The following is a 12,632-nucleotide window of genomic DNA, read 5'->3' as shown; positions in this document are numbered from 1 at the left end:
CACTTTGATCAGACCTTTCAGATCATTCATGTGACCTCCCAAACATCAGCCTACTTTCAACACAGCAATCAAATCAATAAAATAAAATAAAAATACATATATCTAACCGGTGTCATCCTCAGAGAAGCTCATTAAAAATCTTCGAGGATGCAAGCAGAGACATTACATCTCACCCGAGATCAACAAAAAAAAAGAATTATTTATTACATTGAAGTATTGTAGGTACAGCAATTAAAAACATTAAAAAGCAAAAATTGTAAAATATATATAACCTACTGTTATACTATAAATGTTGTTAAAAAATGTAACCTTATTAACCTTATGTAACTTTAAATGTAATCCATAGTAACTATTATTAACGCATTTTAGTTTTCAAAACATTCGTTAGTAAATTTCTTCTGTTTTTTTTTTTTTCAGAACAATTTTCCCACTTCTGCTTTGAACTGTGGGGTAAAACCAACTTCGTTCACTTCAAACTGCTATCGAAAAGGTTGAATTTAAATTTTAAATTTAAATTTAAATTTTCATCAGACTTCGCTATTTCCTAAACGGAAGACACATTTAAGGATACTCATTTTGAAAATAACAAACGAGTCAAATCAGTGATGAATAAATTCTTCCGAAACAACTCTGAACAGTGTTTCTACGACGGCTTTAAAAAACGTGTGATTGGTGAAAATTTTTCATTAAAAGGGAAGAATATTATTTTCAAAAATAGTTCTTGAAAATGAAATAGAAATTTGAAACTATCTTTCGTCTTTCACTATTTCACTAACATATCTTTTTTTATTAGCCTGGGAACCTATCACAACGGAGCTATTATTTTCGAAACACCATACGTACAATAGGTGAATGGAAAATACTGAGCTACTCTGGCAATGATAAAGTATACGAAATCTACTGAATAAAAAGAAATCTACTGAATAAATCTACTGAATAAAAATAATTTTTTCGGGAAAAAAAACTGTTGATCTGATTGAGTGGAAATAACTCGGCCTCGGTTAAAAAAAATCGTGATTAAAATTTTCTTGATTATTCTTGCTAATAACAGAGCCATTGAGGCGTTATGGGTTCCATCTGGCTCTCCTCGTCATGACGGAGGAGAGTGGGGATAAGATCAAAATTGGTCTTTTCTTTCTTTTGTTTCTTTCTACAAAATGAAAGCGTTTGCTAATTTGGCTTCTTAGATTAGTTCTAATGAAAAGTGGTCCCGGAATTCGAGAGTGTTTGTTGTGATTCATGAATAGTCTCCCATAAAGTCAATATAAATTTTGTGTGTGTGTATTTTTATTCCTATCATTACGGATTCTAGTTATCAGGTTTTCTGTCTCAATGACTCGATACAATAAACATGCGAAGATGTCTTAGAAATCGCAATTTGAGAGACTGGATTTAGTTTATTTGAACTGAAGGATATCATCAAGATGATTTGCTATCCTGTTCATTGTACCAAGTTCCTCTGGAAGGATAATGCCCGTAAGATGGCATGGATCTGGATAATAATCTTATCTGATTTTATTTCTAATATAATCTAATAGATAGTTATGCATTTTGGGAAATGCATCTAATCTAATAACGGCTATTTTATATGCGGTATATTTTCCGTATCATTTAAGTTTTAATTAAAAATAAATTAATCAGAGAAAACAATAATAATTCGCTTTAGCTACAGTTCCACGACCTATCCAGATTTTACTTTCGTAACCTTAGGATTTTAGGATAACGTGTGTTTTGGATAAATTTTGGATAACATTAGCAGGATGGAGGTAGCAGAGATGAGAATGCTTAGGTGGATGTGCGGTGTGAACAGAAAGGATCGTGTGAGAAATGACGATGTAAGGGGAAAGTTACGAACTTAAGCAAAGATACAGGAGGCAAGGTTGAGATGATTTGGTCATGTGATGAGGAGGGAGGAAGAGTATGTGGGAAGAAAGGTCATGCAGATGGATCTGTAGGGGAGGAGGAAGCGCGGGCAGCCAAAGAAACGATTGAGGGAGATAGTGGAGGAGGACTTGAGGATGAAGAACTTGGATGTGGCCCAAGACAGGAGGTTGTGGAGGAAATTCACTACAAACAGTCACCTTACTTAAGTGGGAAAAGCTGGAAAAGAAGAAGAAGAAGTGTGTTTTGGATAAATTTTCGTGTGTACTCCTAAATCGCAAGGAAGGAAAAAATCACACTTTCTGGAAGGAAAAACTCTTAACGCCTCCTTATGACACCGGCTAATTAACATTCACTTGGAAAGATCTAATAAAGATTCGTTTTTCTTCCTAGACAAGATTCAGACCAACTTTTTTGCCAACCAAGGGGCTTCATCGAAATCGACCGAGCTGCGGAGGCCCTTATCAGAAAAATATGATGCAGAAATATGTACGAGTACGAGTAGTTTGATGATATGCAAAGACAGAAAGGTATTCCAATCCCTGTCGCAATGAAATTTTTATCATAATAACAAAATAAAAATATGAACCATAACAAAATATATACTGTAATTAGAAGAAAAAAAACAATTTTTAATAGAAAGAATTCTGTCCAAATTTTATGTGATAAAAGAGATTTTGATAGAAAAGAATTTGAATTAAAAGTAGGTACATAAGAATGCAAATCAGCTAGCCTTCACTTTTAAGACAATAATGGTGAATTTGCGACAGATATGTAGTTGTTGATTTAAAAAAGATAAACTTAAAAAAAAAAGGATGCATTTTCTCTAAGAGCAGAAATGAAACTCCTCCTCAGTCCACTTGCAAACTTTCTAAAATACATTAAGTCATTTATTAGCTGCCTGAGGTTAATGACTAGTGGAAGGTTATGCTGAAGAACGCAAAGAGAGAGAGAGACAGACACACATAGAGAAATGACCCATGTGAGATACCCGAGGGAGAAAAGCAGCAAGTGGGAATTGAGATCAATAAGTCGCGGACCGAAAGCCTTGTGCTAATTTTCCGTTCTCATTTTTGGAGGAGATGCGGGTGCACATTAGCGTAGCATCAACACGCTAGTGTAGTACACTTCTCAGATGTAATTTAAGACCTGGATTGTTTACTTTTTCGTGTTTATTCTTTTGGGTCACGTAAAGACTAAGTCTGTGTAATTATTTTCAGTCACTAAGATCCTTGAAGGTCTGTTCGAAGTTTCCCAATCTTTGCGATCATTCCTGAACCGAACACATCTTCCTCTGACAGCCAATAAGCTATTGAGAGTCAACGCTCTTATCCCCCTCGGCGCGTTCCTGGCAGGTTGTTTACTTATCGATTGCATTAGAAGAACCATTTCCTGATTACATTCGCCCACATCACTGTGTCTCTTCTGTGTATTGATGTACGCGGCCATGATCTAAATAACTGCCTCGTGGATTACTGAAATAATTTCGTCTCTGGAGTGCATGGCAGCTAATCTTCGACCTGTATTATAGTTGGTGGAGGTGAACGACACTGCGTCACCAATCTACATGACGGTTGCAATAAGCGTTTGCTCGGATTCTTGACTCACTTAGGTTGGTTTTAATAAAAGTTTTTTAACTGTGCCTATTTTAAAAATATTATTCTTCTCTCCTTTATTTCTAAGAATTGTTCTTCAGTCTTCTGATGCTCAAATTGAAGGAGACCATCACCAAATTTCGGGATGGTAATTCTTAGAACATAAACCCTACTAACACATTTTGATTCTATGTACGAGATTACTCAAAAGAACTGTATGCATACCAGCAAAAAAAAAAAAAGATATCTATTAAAATCACTAATTAATTTAATTTTCTAAAGATGTATGCCTTATTGTTAAGGCAGGTTAACATTGAATATCCCCGATGCTTATTTACCTAAAACTGTTTTGGTGTCCCGGCCATCTCAGTTGATTTTTTAATTGTTTCTGTTAAGGGTCCTTGCTAGCTTTTCTTCAAATGACAGTATTCGGAATGTGATCTTACCATGCATATCCTAGTAATGTTCGAAGGCATGTTGTTCCAAATCTATTGATGATATTAACTGATCGTTGATGCTCCATGTCTGGTCACCATTATGTGAATAGAGCTTGGCTGATAATGTTGTACTGATGAAGGTGGGTATTTGTGATGATTACAGTGGATTTCCAATTATTAGTTAGACTGTTATGGAATCCACCAATCCACCAACTACATTTGATCGTAAAACAAATGAATAAATAATGAGATAATTAAATCTGGAACCAATCATAGAAAACATAAAGCTATACAGCTGGATGAAGTTGATCTGAAGAATGAAAATGGGATGACTACCTTCCGATCGCTATGTCTTTTTAACGGTAGTTAAAAAGACATAGCGATCGGAACAGGCCAGTATTCGTGAATACATTTACAATTCATTGAATGTTTATGCAATAAACACAGTGCACTATGCAAGTTTATTTAAGTTGTAAAATATTCATTTCTATGGGAATGTCTAAGAAACAATTCTACAAACATGTCTCAGAGAGATCAATATTCAAAGATGTCTCCTCCTAATCGCATTTGGTCGGAGAGAATTTTCTCTCTGTCGATTTTTAAGCATTTTATACATTGCTCTCTTTTATAGATCAAAAATCCTTTTACCATCTCCAGTTCTTAAGTCAAGAAGAAAACATTCTTCCATAATAATAACAACAACAGAAAGAAATAAAGAATGGAGGTAGAAAAAAAGTTAGCTTGGTGATTCGAATAAAAGCAATTTCTTTATCTAATAATTCTGTTCATGCGTTCCTCGTGTTGTGTTTTGATAAACGAATCAGTTACCATCAATCACGGAATGTCCTTCAGGACCAAAGCGTGTAATATTTTCATGCTTAACCGTCAAAACTGACAAGTTTATCATTAGCGCTTCCATCCTTCTCTAAACGTAATTCACGTAATACGATGTCTGTTTCTTCCTCCGATCAAAATGGCGCTGTCAGATAGATGAATGATGCTCTTTTTACCATGCATAAATCTCGTTTCTTAGAAACAAATTCAATCTTCATTTCAATGAGGAAATGTAGTGTGCTGTTTTTCCTGTTGAGAGTTGATGTATTTTATTCCTAAAGGAATTAGGTTTATAATCTTATACGTCATATAGAAGGCGATGAAATCTTTCAGACGATTGTAGAATGTTAACGTACAAGGAATTTACTTGCATTTGCATCGATAAATCTGCCGATCTGCGTATTCATAAAAAGTTTATGTAAATCCGGTTTGGCTCAATAAGAATAGAAAAAAAAAAATATTATTTTATTATTTTGTCTGAATTCGTGGTGACTTCCATCATGTTTGGTCTATGGGAAAAAAAAAAAATTTTAAAAAATTAAAAAAAAAAATATATATATATATATATATATGCACTTAACTATGGAGATTGTGGAAAACGAAGACCAATATCTACTGATGGCAAATCTACGCTGGGTACCCCCTTCAGAAATTGAAAAGTAAGACAATTTTTATTCTTCTGTACTAGTTCATCATATATGACGTATGACTTCTAAAATTTTAAGAAACAATATATTACAAATCTTAATAACAATCGTAACATAGATCCGTAACAATCTCAGGACATTGCGAGAATGGGCTTATTAATGCTGTCCGAAATTAACCTGCTCACATCGACAAATAATGAATATTATAATCCTATATTATGTGCTGTGTGTGACAAAAAAAACCCAGAGATATGATAATCAAATTTAGCACTGTCAGAAAAACGTTACTCATACAGTATAAGTCTATAATAAATACGAAGATGGTGAGAAATGTTCTCGCCCTCGACCATAAATGGCGACACTATCGGCAAGATTTTTTTTCTAAGTTGGCACATCTGTCATAAGCATCCATGTGAAATTGCAAGTCATTCTATCAATTTGTTTTATAGGGTTATAAAATTATTTGTAAAAGAAGGTTTAACGCCAAACGAAATTCATTCGAAGTTCATAAAAGTTTATGGGCATTCTTCTCCTTTATTTTCGACAATTAAGAAATCGGCTGCCGAGTTTAAACTTGGCCGCACCAGCCTTAAAAAGGATCTAAGTGAAGGACAGTGAAGGACATCCAAAAAAGTGTAATAATACCAGAAAGCATTGATCAAGTGCATGATATGGTATTGGATGACCAGCGAGTCAAAGTGGGTGAAATTGCTGAGACTATAAACATTTCAAAAGAATGTATAGGATAAATTTTGCATGAAGAATTGCATATGAAAAAGCTTTGTGCAAGATGGATGCTGCGCTTGCTCACAGCAGATCAAAAATATCACATGAAAATCTCTGAGCATTGTTTGGAGCGTTTTAACAAGAATAAAACTGATTTTGTGTGTCGATTTATTACTATGGATGAGACTTTGATTCACCATTACACACCAGAATCCAAACAGCAGTCAAAACAGACAAAAGCCGGTTGTCAGCGCCAAAGAACACAAAGTCTGTTCCAGGAAAGCAGGAAAGGTTATGGCGTTGGTGTTTTGGGATGCTAAAGGCATTTTGTTTATTAACTATCTTGAAAAGGGTAAAACAATAACCGGGGAATATTATTCCGATCTTTTAACCAGACTAGACGAAAAAATTCGTTAGAAAAGACCCGGTTTGCAGAAGAAAAATATCGTCTTTCATCAGGACAATGAACCTGCCCACAAAGGTGTCTTGGCAATGAGAAAATCAAGGGATCTGCACTATGAATTGTTATAACATCCACCCTATTCCCCAGATTTGCCTCCCTCTGACTTCTATCGATTCCCAAAACTAAAACTCTTTTTCACTGGTCAGCGTTTTTCTTCGAATCAAGAGGTGATTGCAGCTGCAGAGGAGTATTTTGCAGACCTTACTGAGAACCACTACAGGGATGGGATAATGGCGCTGTAGCATCGATGGAATAAATGTATTAGTCTTAAGGGAGATTATGTTGAAAACTAAAAATAATTTTGAAATTATAAATTCGTTTTTTCATTGTTAGGCCGAGAACATTTCAGACCACCCTCGTATATAAATAATGTTTGCCAACAATATCACCAGTTCTATTATATTACTTATTCCTGGGAAATGTTTAATTGAATTATTCTGTAAATCCATGAAAACATGGATCCAAAAAAGTAGAATTTCTTATTATTAAAAAATATTTTATTTTATATTTCATGTACACGATTATGTTTTTTCTTCCACAAGAACATTATTAAATAAATACCGGAGTTATGATCGATGTTTTCAAAGCTAGCAAAAATATATTTAAATGAACGCTTGGCTATAAATGTGAAATATTTACTGTATACAGCAAAGAAATATAACCAGGAAACGCACGCACTATAAATATCTCTGGATTTAAGAGATTCGCTCGTCGTAAGAAAAGATGACACTTCTTACATATCGGAGATAAGGTGTGAAGATTTCCCGAGACTATTAAAGTGATAAATATGCATGATTAGTTGACAGTGATGGATGATGAGAACATGGATATTTATGCATTTACTCTCCATAAATGTAAAGCCTGAAATGATGTAATACAATTAAGAAGGTTTGCTTCTTATTTTCCGATAACGAGCCTCGTCTAAAAGTTTTGCATTTAAACATAAAAAGTGCAAAAGATTAAAAAAAAAACACTTTAGAGCTAATATTAGATAACTAAGACTATAAAGTAGACATCTTAAAATATTATCACTTCAAGGATTTATTAACTTTCCCTCTTTAGAGGCATCCGTAGCTAAAACCAATAAACGGAATGAGACCAAATTTTATATTGAGACTTTCGAAGGCATGGGGAGATGATTTCCTCGAAAAAAAAAAAGATTTAGTACCAAAAGTCCCCGATAGGGGAAATTTTGGCGCCGGCGGAGCCGAAAACAAGCGGATGATTCCATTAAAGGCAGATAAAATGGAATAATAACATTTCAACGGTGTAAGCGACAGCCGCGTCACTCATTCCAGCTGGATATGTGGTGCGTTACAATGATAATAAGAATAATAATAATAGTTAAACTAAAACAACTTGCGAAAGACACAGAAATTAATGTAGTGATTGAACTCGCAGGAAATAATGTTCTATTCATCAGAATCAGGGTCCCCTGGACCACATACACGATTTTCAATGTGCTGACCTTTCTTGTGTACAACAAATTGTATCTGGTGTGCGACACGCTCTATAGCTGAGCGTAAGGAGTCGGATCGGATGTTCATAACAGCCCGTTTTATGTTCTCTTTCAAAACATGCAAGTTGGGAACGCCACCAACATACACAACGGATTTCAAATACCCCCACAGCCAAAAGTCACATGGAGTGATGTTCGAGGATCGAGGCGGCCATGCCGTCGGAAAGAACTGACTGATAACCCTCTCATTACTGAAATGCTGGAGTAAAAAGCGCTGTACTGAACGTTCAATGTGTGGCGGGTGCTCCATCCTGCATAAAAGTTATGGAGTCCAAACATTGTCTTTGCTGCAATGCAGGAATGACAAAATTTTCCAGCATTCGTCGATAAATCTCTCCAATAATGGAGCACGTTACAGGACCTGTAGGGTAATACGCTCAAAAAAGTATGGTCCTATTATGAAATCGGCTGTGAAGCCACACCACACGGTTACTTTTGGAGAATGCAGTGATACTTGCTGAATCGCTTGGGAATGTTCAGATGTCCAAATTCTGCAGTTGTGAGTGTTGATCCACCCATTCAGATAAAAATAAGCCTCATTACTCCACAATATTCTCCAAGGCCAGTCATTGTCGACCTCCATTCGGGCAAGAAACGTTAGCGCGAAAGTCATGCGCTTATCATAATCTGCGGTAGTTAGTGCTTGCCCACGACTGAGCTTATACGCTGGATAGAAGTGAAGCATTTTCCGTAAGATTTTCCAGACTGTACCATAAGGCAAATCAAGTTTGCGAGTTATGGCACGAGCGCTTGGACCAGTATTGGTCCCTGTGTCGTCGAACACCGCAGTAGCAACGTGATACTGTCTCTTCTTGCACTGCTTTCCGTCCTCTGCTAGGTATAACTCCTAGTGATCCAGTTTCTTCAAACTTCTTAATCATAGCTCTCAGTGCTACAGTTGACATAGGACCTGTACGCCGGCTATGAAGCCTTCTAAATTCCCGAAGGTCCGCTATGGCATTGCACTGTTTAAATTAAAACAACTTAACAAGTAAAGCACGCTGAGGCAAGGAAGGACGCATATTGAGCACAATTCGTCAGTCATTCGAATAACTGCCTGAACGTTCCCAATCCCTTTTTAAGTGGAATTGGTGGCGCTGCTGTCACGTACGCACAGTAAAATTTGCATAATCTTTTTTACCTGCGTTTACTGCTAATATCTGATGCTTTCGGCTCCGCAAGCGCCAAAATTTCCCCTATCGGCGATTTTGATACTAAATCTTATTTTCGCGTAATTCATCTCCCCATACCTTCGAAAGTCTTAATATAAAATTTGGTCTCATTCCGTTTATTGGTTTTAGCTACAGATACCTCAAAATATGGAAAGTTAATTTATGACCACCCTATATTAAGTCTAATCGCGTTTAAGAAGTGTTAAACCTTTATAAGACATTTTGAAGGTAAATTAGTCGCTCTCTTCCGGAAGTGGTAAGGTTTTTCCTTTCGAACCTTTTTCACTCGTAAACAGACAATGCATTGGCCTCTGGTCTTTGGGTAGTTGGTTCGGTCAGAATTCTAATAAACAACCAACTAATAGGAATTGTAACTTATGAGGAGGATTAAGAGCCTTTATTAAGGATTACAGGATTAAGAATCTTTCACAGTTAATCTCTCCAGTAGGACAATATTGAAAATATCAGATAATGTTAATAAATACTATCTATAGTTCGTACTCTCGCATCTATTATGGCTTCATACATGAACTGGCCATCATTCTGCAGGATATCATTATGATAATCTTCTTTGAAATGGTAAAACAAACACCGATTTTCTAGATGGTATCCATTATCCATAGGACAGTATTGATTTATTAACTATGTGTGATTAACAAGAGAATTCAATGGCTTTGTATCGTGCTTGGATATCAACTCATTACAATACAAAATGCAGATCTATCCAGCATTGCTAAATCAACCAGTCACAGATCATTTGTCAGTATCCTGTATGTCAAAAGCCATTTGCGATTAGCATCTTGTGGCTCTGAGGATAACAATCGCCACTGCCCTAGAATAAAATACGGATTATAGATCATCTAAATTTAAATACCATTTCCTGGAAACAAATGACAACAGAAACCATTACAGACAATCCCTAATGCAAATTCATTGATATTTCGAATACTGATGTAAAAATTCAACTCTGCTTCTCCAAAATGAATGAATAATACTTACGAAGACATGTATAACATGAGGAATAACACTATGAGTATGTCTTTAAACACTATTAATGTAAATTATAACATAAACGGGGAAAAATGATTAACACCAAAAAATGAATTTTTAACATGCCAAAGCGATACTAACTAACAATGGATATTTTTAAATAAGCATAATGGAGTTATCCTCGAACCAATACTTCAAAGACAGTATGACAACAACAAACATAAATTTAAAAAACTTTAGCACATAAATAAAAAATGAAATAAATTCAAATTGATGAAAATCTTGTGAATAATGCTAATAACCCTTACTAAAATGCACTACTAAAAGAACCGAACATTATATTTGCTTCTTAGTATTTGATGGTCCGCGCGGTTAGCCTAGTGGCTGTGCTTCGCAACCATATGACTGGGGAAGGAGTGTCCTAGGTTCGATTCCCGTCGACGTGAGAAGCTTAAGGATCTTCCTCAAGTATAGCCAAGTTAGCCGGTCCCGTGAACACACACACGGACTACAGTCAGGAATAGCTCCAATTGTCGGCTGCATTATTTCGTTGTGACTCCTCATTAGGAGGAAACCCAACCCATCTGAATCAGATGGAAGGGAGAGATTGATAGATAGTATATGATGATTGATTTAACGCCTTTTTGTAGAGTGTTGTTTTCCAAATCTTATTAGATCCCTTTTATTTACATTTCTGATTTATTGCTGATGGCTAGCAAACTTTCTAACATGAATTAAAGGAAAGTGCGAAAATCTTAAATAGTTAGTAAGACGTGATGCAAAAGTAATCTTAAAAATTATAGACCGTTCAGGTTTTCTCTAAAATATTAGTGAAATTCGTTAAATTAAAAATCAGATAGAAGCTACGTCATGCGCTGTTGAACTTCACAAACTCAATTTATTCCTTACAAGATAAAGACTAACTCTGGAAATTTTTCTGCAACTACCGAAAACTTTTGAAGCGATAATCCATGAGGTTTATACTTTTAAAATTTAGAAAGGCTATTATTAGTAAAATCCATTTTTCATCAGTACACTCTTGCATGATTGGAGTTCTAAATGTGCTTCCAACTGAAACTGCATGGAGATTCAAAACTTGAATGCTATAATTTATTTACGATTAAAAATTGAAAGCGACCTAAGAGAAGCACATATCATAATAAGATTTAAAAGTTTTGTTACAATATTCTTTACTGTTACCATATTAAGAACATTATATTTCTGATGGATACAAACTGTTTTACAATGTCGTATTAATAAGGCGTATATTCTGTTGGATAGAATAGAATTCTAAATATTCTATACAAAATAGATTTATATGTAGATATCAGCAAATACACGAACACTACAAGGAGTTACAAATACCTTATTAAATGTTTTAAAATTGTACATCGACACGAAACTGACGTTCTTAACATCAACTAGGCAAGATATATATCATTTTGAAAGCACGTAATCATCCATGAACGCTGTAACTATTTGGTGCTAGCAAATTTTAAATCCTCGGCTTATCAAAAAGAAACAGAGTTAACAGATAAACAAATACAGGAATCTGACCAGGTAGCACGTAATGTCTTGCGTTACCTGGACTTTCATGGACTCTATCATTTTCAGAGCATTCGTAGCCATTTGGTATCAATGATGTCCTTTATTTCAAAAGACTTGGGTTTTCCTGACATTTAATTGAATTAACAGGTTTTTTCATACGGAGAGAGAGGGAGATTACGGGTTTTTTCTCCTGAAAAGGATGATTTTTCATCCAGATAACCGACACAACACACACGCAATTTATAGACATAGCATATATTGTAGATAGGATTAACAATCCTATCATAACCAAGGTTGTACGATATCAAAACCAAGTTTGCCGTGATAGGCCATTGAATCTATCACGTGTAAGAGAAGTTGAGATGCGATAACAGATTCATTCTTGAACTTTGCTTATACTCACAGAGTGAGAGTTTTAAAACAAATGTATACATTTAGATTAAGTAACGCCATAATGGTGTTTTTAGCTACTTTGGAAATCCTACTCTGTCGTGCATATTATAAACGTTATTTGTTGATGTTTTCAGTCACAAAGACTGGACCAATTTGCTCCATGTATTGACATCCTTGTTATTATGTTTTACTTCTGTAACCCGGATGTTTAAAAGATCTAAAATATAAGTACAGAAAAATAAATTTATGGAATTTTTTAAATGCAATCTGTTTTAAAAACGAATAGATCTAAATATAAATGATAAAAATAAAATAATTTAAATTCGACAGCCTTTTACGATGCCGATTCAATAACTAAAATAATAGTCATAAATATTTGAATGGAAAGTCCAAAAATAAAGCCAAAATAATAAGTATTCCATCATAT

Source organism: Typopeltis vanoorti, chromosome 20 (assembly GCF_054136105.1).
Source record: "Typopeltis vanoorti isolate ZY-2024b chromosome 20, IOZ_Tvanoo_1.0, whole genome shotgun sequence".
Taxonomy (NCBI): domain Eukaryota; kingdom Metazoa; phylum Arthropoda; class Arachnida; order Uropygi; family Thelyphonidae; genus Typopeltis; species Typopeltis vanoorti.
This window is presented reverse-complemented; position numbering follows the sequence as displayed.